General features: G+C 38.1%; 1 protein-coding gene across 3 annotated transcripts in view; it reads right to left on the bottom strand.

The window, feature by feature from the left end:
- Positions 1–7,086: 7,086 nt before the first annotated feature.
- Positions 7,087–17,205, bottom strand: part of LOC124612400 (transmembrane and coiled-coil domains protein 2) — a 188,219-nt gene continuing 178,100 nt past the window's right edge. For all 3 annotated transcript variants that reach the window (XM_047140582.1, XM_047140583.1, XM_047140581.1), the window contains one exon: positions 7,087–12,421. The gene's annotated coding sequence lies outside the window, so the exon portion shown is untranslated. The remainder of the gene's footprint in view (positions 12,422–17,205) is intronic.

The following is a 17,205-nucleotide window of genomic DNA, read 5'->3' as shown; positions in this document are numbered from 1 at the left end:
TCGAGGAGTTCCTTGAAAAATTAAGCTGATTCTTGTTGTATTGTTGACTACGTTTACTTAAACTTATGGATTGACTTTTTTCAGGTTCATAAACATTTTATTTTTGTCTGTTAATACTTTTTATGTTGTAATTTCATGTACTGACACATTCCATGACCTTGGATATTGCCGTGTAAATAAAAAATAAATAACTTGCTCCCTCTGACATAAACACAGCTATTCTGCTCTCGTTAAACAATGAGTCTTCCTATCCAATAAGATTAACAGGATCTCTTTCATTTTAGGTGTACAAATAGCCCTAAAGTCCCTCATTTCACAAGATACGAGTTTATTGCATAGCAGTCATATCTCTCATTAGTGCTTGCTGCAGGGAACCACACTAGTAAACGAGTGAGACACAGTTGGCACTCACTGTTGAGACGACAGTATAGAGATAGTGCATTCTCCTTTCTACTCTATGCGGGCCTACATCTCGATCTTAGTGCATATAGCAAAGAATGCATGGAAAGCGTAGGAGTGGTTTTCTCATCTTGCTGTTCCACTTATCCCTTCTCACTCCACCTCACCCTTCAGAGACTGCAGGGGCTGTGGTACCACATACTGTCGACACTAGAATGCACAATGACTGTGTGCCAAGTTACCAAGGAAGTTTGACCCTTACAGTATTAAGCTCAGGGTTCACTTTTAGGTCAGTGATCTTCCTATGAGTAGAAACAACCTTGTTTAATACAATGCTGTCTGCCTCAGCTGTAAAGTTTCCCTACAAACTCTCTTACATAACCACAGCACTAGATACACTTAGTGAAACTGCCACTGTTGTCACTGATGAACTAACTAAGAAGTCTTCCATAGTTTGCTCTTGTTGGGAATCTGTAAGGTTGCACATGGTGGTACACCGGCACAATACTGCAATGATCACACACAGCTCAAAACACTTCCAGAAATGAACATTACAAAAGGAAGGAAGGATGGGAGGGAGGGAAAGTCAAGACTTCACATCCTGTCAAGGATGAATAGTTTTTTGTATATGGGTCAACTGCTGTGAATTTCTTGAAATAAAACAGATTCGTGGATAGCCACTTTATTTCATGATCCAGTTATTAGCTAATTTTGCCCCCTTATGTCATAACAAAAAATTGTAAGCAAATAGCCTCACACATATTCTGGAACTTTTTGTTTTTGAGATCCCATGTAAAGAAATACAAGCTGCACAAAACAGATTCTGTCTTCATTCTGTCCCAGTACTCCCCCTGTAAATTTGAGTGACCACTGTGTCCCCTTAAATAGTGCTACCTATATCCCTGTATTGTCACATCATCATCTTGGAAAATGAAGTACTGCAAGGGCTGTAAAAGACTTCCTCCACTAAGAGCAGATTATCAAAGGTAGGAACTCATTGAAGAAAGCAATGAAAACTCAGAGCCCGAGAAGGCTATATAAGCTCCTATCACACACCACAAGTAATCTGAGGATGTACAAGACACTGGGGGTGTCATGTCAGACTACACCCCCAGGCCTCCATCTCCAGGTGGAGCTGTAGCTGGCCAACTGAGCGTGTCATCACAGACCACTGCCAGTGGGGGAACTGCATTTGTGCTCATGTTCCTTACATACAATACTTTCCATAGTAGCTCAGTAGCTGAGAGGCTAGAATAAAGACCTGTAAATGCACTTTCAAGTGGGTCCACTCTGGGCAAGGCTAGCATTTCTTACCTGTTCTTCTTCAAGGGTGGAACTACTAACTAAATCTGCATGGCGTCAAGTGAATGAGAGTGTATACTGATGAAACCATATAATATCGCTTTTAGAACCAAAGTGTTGTGAAAACATTTTTTTCAAAAAGTCTTTCCACCAAAAGTTGACAACCCATAGCCTACTGTGATGTTCTCCCCAAGTGTACCATGCATGAAAGGAGAAACAAGTTTGTAATAACTATATAGTTCAGGAAGAAATAATTAAAGCCCGCATCATGTAGGACGGTGCTTCCAAGCAGAAAGGTGGAGCGCAACGAAGCGTGGGGGGCATGAGAACTGCGCATGCGCAGCAGCAAAGAACGGGCAAACAAAGTCCACATTGCTGCGGACAACAGTCTTGCTCGTTTGCCTACAATACATTGTATTTTATGTTCAAATCTACAAGGGAATACTAAATATTAAAACCAATTTCGATCAATCATCATGAGAGAAATATTAAGTCACATCTTGACGATGTTGTGTTCACTGCTCCACGGATTTACTCTGCATGACATGGGGAGGCAAGAATAGCTGACACAGCTTTGTGAAAACATGAAGTATTATTTATCTTAAAAGGACAATTGCCTAACAACAATATCATTGAAACTGATTGCAATAATTTATCATCATTTGTTGCAATTTGAACTGTATTATATGTAAAAATTTACTGCACAACAAAATTTACTTCAAGCACAAACCAAAACCATTATGTTTGCTTGACAACTGCTTCTACTCAATAGAATTTTTAAAAAAGTGTAAGGTGACCATGTATCTGTGTTTGACTATAGTTAAGTGTAATCACTGCAAGTAAAAAAGAACTAGTAATAGAAAAGATGAATGTAAAAGACTATCGTACAAGTGGTCAGTAAGTTGCCATATTTTTCGCTCTTAATGAGTGTTATGAGTGTAAACTAACTCTTTTGACATTATAGTGAGAGACTGCATTTATAATACATTGAACAAGCAAAGATTTAACCATCACCTGCGAGTAACTCCAGGGAATGTTGACCGATAACATCGAAAACCACTGATATTTCGACAAGTAACAGTTACTGTCATTTAAGGACATTATTCAGTTCATGCCTGAATATGACCGGGGTTTACGTGTGAAAATATCAGACTTCTGACGAATTTATCCAGCTGCATTCTCCCATGTTATTAGAGCATACAACAAGGTGGTAGAAGCTTAACTTCACCTTTGGCAATATCTTGAACATTAGTCTGCATAATTCAAAGGATACAAAGTCCTAATCAAAAAGGCTAGGAAGTTCTCATTACTATATATGGAACTGATATGTTGACAAACACCACAAGTCTTTAAAACTAAGAAATAATATTATTTTGTTCCAAAGTCTACGCCATAATACCATCGTCATTTCTATTTGAGTCCGTTTCCTAACAATCTCATTGTAAATTTATGATGATAGGTTCATAGCTTATGTCCATGTCCATCATCACTTCTCTGTCAAATTCTTCTTTCTGAAGCTTTTCAGCATGCCGCACAGACTGTGCCCACGCTACAGGTGGCATGTCTTCTATTGGCTCATGCACAAACGATTCAGTGTATGTTATCTTGAATGTTTTATTTTTTTTCTCCCATGTAGTCTTAACCCTTTGCCCAAATTATTTCCATGGTACTACACTGACAGTGACACGTGATTAAATGCAAAACTGAGAGACCCCATTTATGTACAAGGAAGTCAAGTTTGTACATTTTGTCACATGACTTGTATAAATTAATGAGTCGCAGGAGTCCGGGAAGAGTCTGGTTGATACTGTGCTTAATATTTTTATTTTTACACCAGGGAAAAATATTCACTTTTCTGGTGTCATTTCTGTAACAGTTGAATTATAATTCGCAATGAGCGACTTTGAAGCAAGGTGTGATGAGAACTGTGAATCATGTCACAAAAATGGCATGTATCATTTCCGAATTGTAGTCACTGTTGTTTTTCTTACACATAAATACAAGTATATTCTCAGAACCAGAAGAGGAGTCAGCATACAGAATAATTGCTTGAGAACCTATTCCTATGAGAACTTTAAAACCAGCAGTAGCATCACTTATTTGCAAGCAGATCTTCCTGGAATGATTCTAATTGACCCATGTTTTATCAAGGTAATACACTGTTGAGCTACCTCCTCCTTGACATATCTGGAGCCAACATCTTAAGATTCTTTACATTGATGAAGCACTTACCATCGAAGTCAATTTTCTGCTGCATAACTATAACACATTTTTGTTATGTCTAGCACTCACCATTCACATGGAGCACTTTAAAACATCATTGCTGAAGGCATCCATTTGTGTTATAGGTTCCTTGCGATTTCAATCCTTTCCATGTGACACGAAACCAATGTTTTCTACGGTTCCTAAAGCTCTGACACTTTCGTTTACACTTCTCTTTACAGTTCTCTTGCCAGTACCGCATGGTTATGGAGTCCATTCCTTTATCTTCAAATGTCAATAGGAGGAGACCTGCTTTCAAATCCATGTTTGAAAAAGTTACAAATGCAGTAAATAATCCCCCTCGTCTGCTTGTGAAGCACATCACATTTATTGCCGTCACCTGGCTGCTTATTAAATCACAGTTAAACATTTATAGATACACATTCACAACTATACTGCTGCAAGGAAAAAAAATTGACAGTTGAATGAATAATTCGTTTGTTGCGAAGTACGGCAACAGTGCAGCATGTGGAATCGTGATTCTCGCTCTATAGCCATAACTTGCTGCAAGCTGCTCAGAAAGAGAATGAATATTATTGGCTGCCAGTAGCTAGTGGAGGGGGATGCGCAGAACAGCTGAAAATTGGGCCACCTTCCTACATGATGCGAACTTTAGTTATGTCAAATACACAATTCTTTACATAGAATACCAATTTCTATAATGTTTCCACTCTCTTTGTATAAGGGGAGTCAAATGAAAATGAGACAGACTATGTAACAAGCATGGCACAGATGTTGGTAACACAGGTATTTCTATTGAGAATTAGGAAGGAACGGTGTGAACATTAACTGATGTGCACAATGTGAGACCATCAAGTTGTGTGCTCATCCAACTTCACTGTGGAGGCCAAAAAGAGGAATAGTGTGGTGTAGCACGGCTTTTGACTGTAGAAGGAGTCTCAGGAAGTCAACTTTATGCTTGCAAATCTGCTGCACATGGCAAACACAATAAGTCCTGTGTACTCGTATTTGTGCGGAATAAACTATTTCAAAAAGGTCGGACATCATCACTGAAAGACAAGTACTGGCCAGGACAGTCTCCTCATGTCATTAACCCTTCTGCACTTTTGTGGGGGAAGCTGCAATCAGAAATGACTGACGGGGTAAGGTGGTAGGCATTCAGCTCATATTGGGCATCTGTCACGGTACCACTCACGCCATTGTGACAGTGCATCTAAAGATCAGGAAAATCTGTGCACAGTGGGTTCCTCACAGCTTGACATAGGAGCAGCAGTTAAACAGAATACTGACATCACTACAGCATCTAGAACAATATCACACTGAAGAATATCATTTCCTATCCTGTACTGCCATGTGAGATAAAATGTGGTGTCATCATTTTGAGCTGGAGAGTCAACATCAGAGCCAAAAATGGAAGCATGGAAGCATATGCATTTACACCCCCCCCCCCCCCCCCCCCTGAAAAAATGCCTGTCAGCCCTGGGAAAGTCACGATGACCTTTTTCTTTAACTTCAAGGGGCCACTGCTCATTGACTTTCTAGAACATGGCACCACAATTAATACCAGAGCGGTGTGTGGATTATTTGTAAAAACTGAAGCACAATATCAAGTCCAAACACACACGAATGTAGACGGATGGCTTCAACTTGATGCATGGTAATGCCTGCCCACATGCTGCCAAGGTTGTTTCTACTATGCTGTAGAAGTTTCACACAGAAAACCCTACAAATCCTCCAAACAGTCCCAATCTATCCCCATGCAATTAACATATATTTGCAGCCCTAAAAAAGAGACATTTGTGGCCATCGATTTACTTCATAAGAAGAGGTGCATATCTGGGTACAATCAGATTCCATAAGCAACTGCAAACATTTTTCCGTAAATGCACTGACCATCTTGTTTTACAGTGGGGTAAATGTAGCAACAGTTATAGCAGTTACTTTTGAAATAATAAACAGTTAACTTACTTTTTTTCCATCTGTCTCATTTTCATTTGACTGCCTCATATATAATCTCTTTTGGTTAGGTTTAGGTTTTAGGAAACACAAATTCTGTTATAATCTTCTGTCAGCACTCAGCACGAGAAGAAGTCTAAGCTGAGAGCTGTGACAACATGCAGTGGAGTTAATATTTCATCTCTTCCTGCTATTCAATGATAACCATCAGAGAGATTAGTGCCCAGCTCGTCTTACCAGATATCAACAAGTGAATGAGTGTGTGGCAAATTTCTAATATTATTAACATTTTAATTATAACAGGGACTCAACAAACACAGAGTATGTCAATTCCATTAGCTATCTCTTTCTTTCTTTAGATTTTTTAATTTTTAATTTGAATGAAAAATCCATAAACCTCAATTCAGTTACATCATGACTTTTTAAGCACCCTGATATAGATATAAGTAACTAGATCACATGAAGCAGACTACTGCACTGCTTTCATTAGAACAGTGCAGGAGATACAAAAGGAGATAGAAGGCAAAGGTTCTGGTGGTGCACCACCCAGTCCTAATTTACTCGAAAACCTTGAGCGAATTTGCCATGCTTGATGTCTCCACCTGAGTAGTCTTTCACACCGAACAACGTTATGCCCTCAGTTTCCTAAAGACTAAAAAGTGTTTTGGAACTGACTGCTTGGCACTATTACCTTCTTTTATGATTTTCGTTGTACATCTCTAATCTTTTCAACGTATCAAATTTGAGTTATAAACACTGAATCTGTTATTTTGTGGCCGAGATGTGAGTGCTTCACTGTAGTGTGGTACAGTGATGTCTGCCATGGATAGGTGTTTGAGCTACATGTCATAACTGCATTCACTGAAAGTTGTGTTATTCACAGTAGTGGGATTCGTTGGGGTATCCACCACTTGAGTGATTACTGGGTGTGCTTCACCATACTATACAGGTGATACACAACTGCTAGTAAATCTTACCATCAAAATCATTCTGGAAGCTTGCAGTTATTTCGGTGTTAAAAATTGAGGACAAACTGTACACATAAATAATAATGACAACGTTATTTTTGCTACAGGTTTCAGTTTTATACATATCCACAATGTAGGTCTTGAGATATTATATAACACATCACCCACTCTTACAACATTTAGTGTTTAGCCACAGTACAGCCCCTGAATATAAAATATAAAAATATATAAAAACATGTTTGCCGTACAAGGTGCATTAGCATTTTATTTTTCTATTTTCAATTTGTCACAATAAATTAGAAGGCATAAAAAAAATTTCCGGGCTGTAACATCAGTATAGGTGCCTTTTTCTACAACTAAAGCTGATTTTTGTGTTCTGTTGACCGTGAATACAATAAATCTGTAACCAAGTTATAATTCCGAAAAGACATGATGCATATGTGTTAGAAATTGCATCTTGCAACACTGACTTCTAAATTATTCTTACTTACAAACACATAAAAATGGGTTTATAAATAAAATAAGAAAAATATAAAATGACTTGTCTTACACCTAGAAAGAACAAAATTATCTAACACATCAAGGGAAGGGAACAAAAGGAAAGGTGGACTGAAAGATTTGGGGAGGGGGGGGGGGGGGGGAAGGGGGGGGGTGCAGGGCTGCGTGACGAGGCAGAGAGCAGAACAATATTTAGCGAGAGGGGGAAAAAGTATCTGTCTAAGATACTAATGTGAAATTGTACCATGGATCGGAAACAAGTATTAAAGAGTGCTCATGAAGTGCACCCCATCACTATGGCCCATGTTTTTTCTTCTGACATTTTATAATTTCTGTTGATATTGCAAAGCACATTAATACAGTTTTACACACTAACAAATAAGAAAAGTGTTGTATAACATTTAGTTTATATAAATTTAAAACTAGCAGTTCCAGTAAATAAATAACTGCTACACAGTAGCAAGTGTTGAAACGTGATTTTAAGGCATCAATTCCATGAGTAAAGAAATATGTCATTTAATGATAGTATAATACAAAAAAAAAGAAAAAATAACAACCTTTATATTTGTCAGAACATTTATCAGGTGGAAATTCTTATTTTTCCAATACATCATACTGCAGAATACAGTGGCCAAAATGTCTTGACAAGATTAAGAAAAAAGGCAAAACTACATATGAAATTATGTTTCACTGGCATTTAAAACTGTCAAGTGAATTAATTTTTTTTTTTTTTTTTGATTTGAAATAGTGTATCAATATATAACTAAATCTTTGCCTGTTGAAAGGGATCACAATATGATGCTTTTGGACTGCATATCAAAATGAACTGTAGAAGAAATATGAATGAAGTTAAAGACAGGCGTTTCCTTATGCACACTGACACAGTTGACATTATGATGACTATAATTCTAGTAAATGTTCCAACATGCCTCCTTGCGTAACTGACATTAGTTCAATTTCACACTGGACACTGCACACTGCACAATACCAGCCTGAAAAGTCTATAATTCTGACATAAACCATTTAATGCACCATTGTAATCTAATTAATTGCATAATATATCCACTGTATGAAGATAAGATGCAAAAATACATCAGATTCTGTATTGCAATCCTCATAAAAATTAAGGTAAATCTCTTAGTTTTATGTGAATAATTGAAATTAACAGCAGACTGGAAAGTTTTCTTTTTAAAGTGAGGCTCTAAATACTTTTAGTTGAGAAAAATTGGAAAACACACACACACACACACACACACACACACACACACACACACACACACACAAAATGTTCACCAATTTCCAGTGTGAGTACCATGAGCTCAAAACCAGTATGACGCTGATTCTGTGTATTCCTTGTATGGATACAACCAATATTCACTGGGAAGCATGCTAGTATTATGAAGACTGTGTGGGAAGGAGTTTGCCTAAGGTCTGTATGACATGTTGCACAAAATAACAGGAATAATGCTACGAAACAATAACAACAATAATAATAGTAAAAATACTATTACAATAAACAACAGAGCAGTTAAAATGAAATTTGATGAAGTCTGTAACTTAAGATGGCATAAGCAGGTAATACTGTACTACAGATCTAGTGCTCTGAAATGCACAACCAATAAAGCTAATCTTCTCTTTTTTTTACAGGCTTGTTGCATGAAGAAATTACATAAACAAAATACTCACACTGAAATTTTAATTATCTGTTTGAATCAATTAACCCAATCTGGAACCTATATTACTGCTTTTATCTTTTCTTCTGAAAACTAAGCTGCAATAAATCATTTAGTTTTCCCCAACACACTCACAGTATCAAATATTTCTGAAACCTTCTAAAATAATTTGAAAGGCTGTGATAGCAGAAAGACCACAAAATTAAAGATTTGAAAAATATACTGGTTATTCAAGCTAATATCTAAACTTTTCAGTTAATAAAACCAACCAAATGTGGTTGGTGACATAAAAGTGTTACTGAAATATGTTCTGAAATTGGACAAAGTTTAGTTAGTAGTGTGCTGAACTACAGTGTACTTGTACAAACACAGACAAACTTTAATCAAACACAAAAAAACAGGGGAAAGGAGGGGTGGTAAATGGCCTTGTTATTTCATTCTATCATATGTAAGAAATCAGACTGATAAGAGGAACTCTTTATTTTCCCCACCTGCCAACACACAATTTCATAAAATGTGATGAGCAACATTTGCTAGCCAAATATATACATTTTAAATACAGTATCAAAATCCTGAAACATTATGAAACAGACGGATAAAATATTTATATCAGTGATAACTGAATAGTCACACAATGCATGTCTTTTGCACTGCATTTACAGAAACTGATATTCATGTACCTTTTTTCCTCTTTCAGTTTAGTTCTGGCAGACTGCCTGTGAGAGACTGATGCAGTTACGTTGTTTATTTACATTAATGAATCAAGATTAGGTCTCTTCATTCAATTTTTCCATTTAGAATTCAATGTATGCCTTGGAGTTCCAAAGCCGTTAATATATTTTTATCTTGCTTTATGCTTTTAAGTCATACAGCTGCATTTCTCTCTGCATTTTTCAGAAGCAAACTTGATACTGTTTTTGTCAATACAATCTAAGCAAATTTATTAGCTGAGTATTTCTGAAGCAACTTCTCAATGTTATGAAAAATACTGGATGTGCTAAAGACAGGTAATTGGTCTTAAAGACTACAAACCTAAAAATCAATCCATACTTGGGAGATCTCTTCTCCATCATTCACATAACTTACATGTTATTCTTGATTTATTCGTGGCATAAAAGTACAATTCCTGCTTTGCTACTGCCCGTACACCAGCTAAACAACTCAACACTACAACTTAATTCACAGAAAACAATTTCATGGAAATTTGTTGAAGATACCAGAGCGAGAGTTGCTCCTCACCGAGCCAACAGAGAGTGTAGTCAATCAAACCGGTATATTTTATGAGGCATCTGTGATTTGTCTGTTTATTCAGCACCAAGCTCCATGGAGTAGGGGTATTAAAATGCCTGTATTCTACCCTTAATAAAAAGTTTAAAATGTGCGTTAGTCTAAAACATTTTTGAGCAACTTGCTTTCATGACTTATTCTTTGGTAGAAATGTATAATGTTGATATACATGGTTAAATACTTTTAAATAAAGTGGGGACATACAGTTTCATTAATATGTGCATCTAAATTACTACAATACAAAATACACTTTATGTAAACCATACATGTTTCAGTGGAAACTGAGATGAACAAAATAATACTGTCATATCTTTCCAATTTTGATCACCTCTAAGTTCAGAAAATCTGTAGACTTATTTAATTAGGTATACCACATTGTTTGTTAACTACCTGCACTGTAGTGATCTTTATTAATCCTTAACAATTTTCCAAATGTATAAATGAAAACAGTGCCTTTTTAAAGAAGCATAAGAAATGCCTAGCCAGACAAATAATATACAAATAACGGTTTATTTGTGGGCAACAGAGCCCATAAAACAAGAAATTATTTAAAGATTAACAAACATTGACTTTTACAAAACATCGGTAATCATCAAAAACTAAAATCATAACATGGACGTGTATAGCATACTTTAAAAATCTCAGCTAATAAGGAGAAATAAGAAAGGAAAATAGTTTAGCATGATGCTAATGCAGTCATTTTTCATTTTGCACATTTTTCCTTCCTTTTCTTAATTTAACAGAAAGAGATGGATCAGTTCCCCAAATTAAAAAATTTCTCTCTTAATGTGCTGCCCTAAGCTGTATCCTGATTCCACTTCAATGAAAATATATTTATGTTTGAATTATAGTGTATCAATTCCAGAATTTTCAAGCACTTACTGGCAATGATTCATTCTTTTATCCATAACTCAGAAGTAACAGAATCTCTCAACACCATTACAAAAGAAACACAAAAATTGAAGTCAGCCAGTTGATGTTACAAGTACCAATATCTTAACAAAAATACAGTGTTGGATGAAGTCTGAAAATCTGAGACTAGCACATGTTTGATAGACAACTATTCCTTTACACAACAAAGCAAACAGGGAGTATAATATATTAAACACTTAACACTTTATGCCATGATAAAGATATATCATATGTCTTCCAAACTAGTTATGTGCAAGGGCCACTAAAATACAAGTCACAGAAAATTCACAGCCAGTGATGCTACTGAAGCAATTCCAAATGCCTACAGAGGCCCAAGCGAGCTGGAGGGGTGGGGCAGTAGGGTTCCACCAAATTTAAGACAGACATTTAAATAGTATGTGCAATAAAGTTCTAAAATATTCTAACACACACAACTCTCTCTCTCTCTCTCTCTCTCTCTCTCTCTCTCTCGCACGCACGCACGCGCGCGCGCGCACACACGAATCATATATTTTCTAAGTAGAGTATAATTACTAAATAAAAAATACACAGATAAATATTTAAATAATTGAACACGTTTTACAATCAATCTGGTTTCACTACTTAAATACCTTTTAAGCTTTTAAAACTTCATTCACTGAAGGTGTAGCAATAGCAACAGAAAGTGCTTTGTGTAATTTTTACTGCATAAAATGTTAAACTTATTTAACGAGATTCACTTATACAGAGAAAGCCATTGTATTATTTATCACATTGCTTTAAACTGAAAGACAGCTTTTAATACTCTTCATTTATCTGAATGTTCACTTTTGCAGACTGCCAAGTGACCACTTGAAAACAATTCAGCTTCCACTGCAAATACTATAGAAAATTATAGGAGATCAATTTCAATGGTTCTCTCTCTCTCTCTCTCTCTCTCTCTCTCTCTCTCTCTCTCTCTCACACACACACACACACACACACACACACACACACACACTAAAGAATAATTAAAAATTCTTAAAAATGTGCATATCTTTACATAATGACACACAAAAATATAGTATGTACACTCAGTCACACAAACAGCCAGATTCTTCAAACTAAGCAAGCATAGTGTGATGCAATGCAGTACTATTCCTCTGACTGTCCAGATGCAAACATCGACAATCCTCCATCGTAGCACCAGTGAGGGCGAAAAGCAGCAAGTGAGGTGCTGCTAGTCTGGAAGGGAGGAAAACACTGTTAAAAATAGAAAAAACTGTATAAGTTAATGATAAAAACCAATAGTTTTTACTGGTAAAGCTGAATGATTTTTCATTCTTTCTAGTCAATAAAATGGTACACTTATGCAGTAAACAAGTTACCTAAAGTGAAACAAGTAACTGTAAGACAGAGGGGTCATTCAAATAAACGAGTGTCACAGTTGCAGTCAAAAACAGTCAGTATCAGAGAAATAATGAACTACGTACTATCCAAGCTTCGGTGTTATGGAGAAAGATGATGAGTTTTCCAGACATGTTATGACTTGTCTTCATTTTTATAATATTAGAACTCTTAACAGAATGACTAAATATCTAAAGGCTGGAGTTGTTATTTGCAAGTGTAGACTTCAGCAGCTCTAGCTGCTTTCAATTAAATTCTCCTTGAAATGTGACGTCGTTCTGTGGTGTTGGAAAACATGCCACTTTGTTTCGGCTGGCGGCCTCCAAAATTGTGGCAGTGCATTTAATTTCTCCTGTACCAATCACCACAAGATTTCAGTGTAATATTATTTCATTTAGAATTCTTACCCCTCTATTCCTTTTCTCATATCACTTTCTAATAGTTTAATGAAGCAGAGTGAAAGTTCACATGCCAAACTATGACAGCCCAGTTCTTAATTATGTGCCCATACAGTAAAACATTCAGTACCTCCACTATAAAGTGACTGCCTTTCGTTGTTCATGTAACGGCTTCTCACCCACTCATGCTTTTCCAGTGTGGTATTATCTTTAATTTACTTTCTCAACAGATGGCTTTATTTGTTGAGTGGAAACTGACATCTACTCAAGCTCCCTGAAGAGTAGACCTGACGATAAAGGCAATTTTATCAATACTTTGTAGGCTGTGAGCAGTTACACACAGTGTTATTGATCCCAGGGTACATGTTCTGACAGGACAATCTCAGTTTCTACTTACCAGGTTAAAGCTGATCTCAATGCTTCAAATTATGGATTTCAATTCAGCCTGTTCTCTGCTGTCTTCTCATTTATATTTACATCATATAGGACTAACATGTAATCTAAAACTTATGACTCATTATGTGGCTGGTGACTAGCAATATCAGAATCGTTTGCAACAACAGTAAACCTCCGGGTCATATATGACGCATATGGCCCCAGAAACCTTTTAAGACCTCAAACACCTATGATGTATATATGCAGACTGGAGCAACAAATGAATATCTGTCCAATGCCAAGATTCAAACTCAGGTCTCCTGGTCACTAGGAAGATGTGCTAAGCACCATGCCACCTTGGCATGATGTATTGAGGAGGGAGATGTGCTAGGGTAGTCTGCGCAGTTGTGCATAATCACTGTGGTACAGTGGCTTACTGGTTCGCGCATCCGCCTAGCGAGCAGGGGACCTGGGTTTGAATTCAAGCATTGGTACAAATTTTCATTCATCACTTCAATCTGCTTATGTAAGTCCTAAATAATATCATAGATATCACAATAATGACTTTTTTTTGTTTGTTATGGTTTTAGGGCGCAAAACTGCTACAGTCATTAGTGTCCGGTCTGTAAAAAAAAAAAAAAAAAAAAAAAAAAAAAAAAAAAAAAAAAAAAAAAAAAAAAAAACCTGGAAACCAGCAGCAATGGGAGCGAAACTCAAAAAAAGTGTGTAAACTAAAAACAGAAAGAAAGCTTAAAAAACCACTACAGAAGGGGGGTTGTTTGTCCCCAAAAAGAGCTTCAAATGACTGACATCATCTCACTGACACTAATAAACTCAAGAACGCGATCGGCTGATCGTGGGTCATCTGCTAAAAGGGAAGATATATCAGGCGACAGCTGTAGACGGGCTCGTAACAGAGTAAAACAGGGGCACTCCAGTAAAAGGTGTCTCACCGTCTACAGTTGAGAGCAGTGGAGACAAAGCGGGGGAGGATTGCCACTTAAAAGATGTCGATGGCTAAAAAGACAGTGCCCTATCCGGAGTCCAGTTAAAATTACCTCCTCCCGACAACGATGAGCTCGGGAGGAAGAGGTCCAAGCACAGGGAAGGGCTTTCACATCCCACAATATATTATTGGGAAGTGTTGACCAATGTGCATGCCATAAAAGAGTAACACGACGACATGAAACACACTGTAGATCGGCTGAAGGGAACCATGCGAACAGCAGGCTGAAGAAGAGACTGCAACCTTGGCCCCTACATAGGCCGCCTCGTTTCCACGGATACCAACATGTCCTGGGATCCAGAGGAAAACCACAGAGACACAACCCCCCCCCCCCCCCCCCTGCCCCGGTGGACCAGAGGGTGGACAGGGTAGAGAGCTTGGAGACTGAGGAGAGAGCTGAGCGAATCTGAGCATATAATATACTCTATCCACTGATGGCGACAGATGTATTGGACAGCCTGGAGAAGAGCGTCAAGCTCCGCAGGAAAAACCGAACACTGATCGGGAAGCCGAAGTCGATTACGGGTGTCGCCAACAATATAGGCACTCCCAACACCAAATGATGTTTTTGAGCCATCAGTGCAAATAAATGTGGCATCCTCCATTTGTGCGCATAGAGCAGCAAATGCCTGATGATAAACAACAGAAGGGATACCATCCTTGGGAAACTGACAAAGGTCACGGAGCAGGCAGGTCTGGGGCCGGAGCCAAGGCAGTGCTGTACCCCAAGCTGTCAAGAAAGTTTTAAGAAAGTGGAAGGGAAGAGAACGTAGCAGTTGACAGAAGCGGATTCCTGTGGTAGTAGAGAGGAAGGGCGGCCTGCATACCCTAAATCCAAGTTCTAGTTGTTGTTGTTGTTGTTGTTGTTGTTGTAGTAGTCTTCAGTCCTGAGACTGGTTTGATGCAGCTCTCCATGCTACTCTATCCTGTGCAAGCTTCTTCATCTCCCAGTGCCTACTGCAACCTACATCCTACTGAATCTGCTTAATGTATTCATCTCTTGGTCTCCCTCTACGATTTTTACCCTCCACGGTGCCCTCCAATGCTAAATTTGTGATCCCTTGATGCCTCAGAACATGTCCTACCAACCGGTCCCTTCTTCTTGTCAAGTTGTGCCACAAACTCCTCTTCTCCCCAATCCTATTCAATACCTCCTCATTAGTTATGTGATCTACCCATCTAATCTTCAGCATTCTTCTGTAGCACCACATTTCGAAAGCTTCTATTCTCTTCTTGTCCAAACTATTTATCGTCCATGTTTCACTTCCATACATGGCTACACTCCATACAAATACTTTCAGAAATGACTTCCTGACACTTAAATCTATACTCGATGTTAACAAATTTCTCTTCTTCAGAAACGCTTTCCTTGCCATTGCCAGTCTACATTTTATATCCTCTCTACTTCGACCATCATCAGTTATCTTGCTCCCCAAATAGCAAAACCCATGTACTACTTTAAGTGTCTCATTTCCTAATCTAATTCCCTCAGCATCACCCGATTTAATTCGACTACATTCCATTATCCTCGTTTTGCGTTTGTTGATGTTCATCTTATATCCTCCTTTCAAGACACTGTCCATTCCGTTCAACTGCTCTTCCAAGTCCTTTCCTGTCTCTGACAGAATTACAATGTCATCAGCGAACCTCAAAGTTTTTATTTCTTCTCCATGGATTTTAATACCTACTCCGAATTTTTCTTTTGTTTCCTTTACTGTTTGCTCAATATACAGATTGAATAACATCGGGGATAGGCTACAACCCTGTCCCACTCCCTTCCCAATCACTGCTACCTTTCATGCCCCTCGACTTTTATAGCTGCCATCTGGTTTCTGTACAAATTGTACATAGCCTTTCGCTCCCTGTATTTTACCCCTGCCACCTTTAGAATTTGAAAGAGAGTTTTCCAGTCAACATTGTCAAAAGCTTTCTCTAAGTCTACAAATGCTAGAAACGTAGGTTTGCCTTTCCTTAATCTTTCTTCTAAGATAAGCCGTAGGGTCAGTATTGCCTCACGTGTTCCAATATTTCTACGGAATCCAAACTGATCTTCCCCAAGGTTGGCTTCTACTAGTTTTTCCATTCGTCTGTAAAGAATTCGCGTTAGTATTTTGCAGCTGTGGCTTATTAAACTGATTGTTCGGTAATTTTCACATCTGTGAACACCTGCTTTCTTTGGGATTGGAATTATTATATTGTTCTTGAAGTCTGAGGGTATTTCGCCTGTCTCATACATCTTGCTCACCAGACGGTAGAGTTTTGTCAGGACTGGTTCTCCCAAGGCCGTCAGTAGTTCTAATGGAATGTTGTCTACTCCCGGGGCCTTGTTTCGACTTAGGTCTTTCAGTACTCTGTCAAACTCTTCACGCAGTATTGTATCTCTCATTTCAACTTCATCTACATTCTCTTCCATTTCCATAATATTGTCCTCAAGTACGTCACCCTTGTATAGACCCTCTATATACTCCTTCCACCTTTCTGCTTTCCCTACTTTGCTTAGAACTGGGTTTCCATCTGAGCTCTTGATATTCATACAAGTGGTTCTCTTCTCCAAGGAGCGTCGAAAAAAATGTCATGGGCCGGATTAGCAGGTGTGGAAGATAAATGGCTAGCATAACGACTCAGAAGGACAGCTCGCTGATTGGACAGCGGAGGTTCAGCAGTCTCAGCATAAATGCTTTCCATAGGGCTGGTGTAAAAAGCTCCAGACGGTAAACATAATCCACGGTGGTGGACAGAGTCGAGACGCCGAAGGATAGACGGCTGAGCAGAGGAGTAAACTATGCTTCCATAGTCCAATTTCGAGCGCACTAAGGCGTGATAGAGGCAGAGAAGGACCCCCC

The sequence above is a fragment of the Schistocerca americana genome, chromosome 4 (genome assembly GCF_021461395.2).
Source record: "Schistocerca americana isolate TAMUIC-IGC-003095 chromosome 4, iqSchAmer2.1, whole genome shotgun sequence".
Lineage (NCBI taxonomy): Eukaryota > Metazoa > Arthropoda > Insecta > Orthoptera > Acrididae > Schistocerca > Schistocerca americana.
Note: the sequence above shows the minus strand (reverse complement) of the source record. Positions and strands in the feature narration are given on the sequence as shown.